Source organism: Lactuca virosa, chromosome 2, assembly GCF_052849685.1.
Source record: "Lactuca virosa cultivar CGN04683 chromosome 2, Lactuca_virosa_CGN04683_v6, whole genome shotgun sequence".
NCBI lineage: Eukaryota > Viridiplantae > Streptophyta > Magnoliopsida > Asterales > Asteraceae > Lactuca > Lactuca virosa.
The window spans coordinates 102,413,607-102,414,858 of record NC_136427.1 but is presented as its reverse complement, the minus strand read 5'-3'; positions in this window follow the sequence as shown (position 1 = coordinate 102,414,858).

Below are 1,252 nucleotides of genomic sequence, written 5' to 3'. Positions count from 1 at the left end.
TCAGGCGGTAATCCGGGAAGATCTTCGTGAAAGACTTCCGGATAATCACGTACGACCGGTATATTCTGCACCTCCTTCTTTTCTTTCTTAGCATCGATCACGAATGCTAAGTATGATGCACATCCCTTGGACAAACATTTCCTGGCTTTCATCAGGGAGATGATTCTAGAATTTACTCTGCGTTTATCCCCGTACACCATAAACGACTCTTTTCCGGGTGGGTTTACCCTTACTATCTTCTTCCTGCAAAGAATCTCAACATCATTGGCACTCAGCTAATCCATACCCAAAACGATATCGAAACCGTTTAATTCTATGGGTAACAGCTCTTCTTGGAATTCGTTTCCGCTTATGTCGATGACGATGTTCCTAATACGATCACTAACAGGTACGAAATTGCCACTGGCAACTTCCACAATTAGGGCATCATCAAGTTTTTCTACAGGCAATGCTAATTTCCCACCAAACTTATGGGATACAAAAGAGTAGTTTGCTCCCGAATCAAATATTATGTTGGCAGATAAACCATTTACAAGAAAGGTACTTGAAGCGACGTCTTCTGCCTCCTTTGCAGCCTCGAGCGTCATCTGGAAGGCTCTCGCCTTCGGCTTTGGTGGAAGGTTAGGCCTTGCCGCATCTTTCTTCTTTGGGCAATCCTTGGCGATGTGCCCTTCTTCATGGCACTCATAACACGTCTTCTTGGTGGCGGTGCACTCATTGGCATAGTGCCCCGTTTTCCCACATTTGTAGCAGGTTACTTCCTCGCTACATTTCCCGAAGTGCTTCTTCCTGCACTTCTCGCACCACTTCGATTCATTTCCTCCTCCTCCAAACTTCTTGGAACTGAACTTGCTCTTCTTGTTGTTGGGTTTAGCAGACCCTTCAGATTTCCTCTTCTCGCCGACCTCAACCTTGCTGGCAGCTCTTCCCTTGATCATCTCTTTCACAGACTTGGCAGCCCATGTTGAGAGAAAAACTTTGAGACACACTTGAACAAAAGTTAGTACAAGTATATTGCGGAATAGTTAATCTCAGAGGATCTAAGAGCTCAACAATAATATTTAAGTTAGATGGTTAGATAGTTAGTTGCGGAAAATAAATAAAAGAAAATGACAACAATTGTTATATCAAGTATACACATAAGTTGATTCATAACGAGGAATGCATTCAAGCCAAGTTAGTGAGTGAGATAAAACTTAGTGATTAAGTCACAAAGGACTTCCTCCGAAGAGAGATTCTAATCAGATATAAG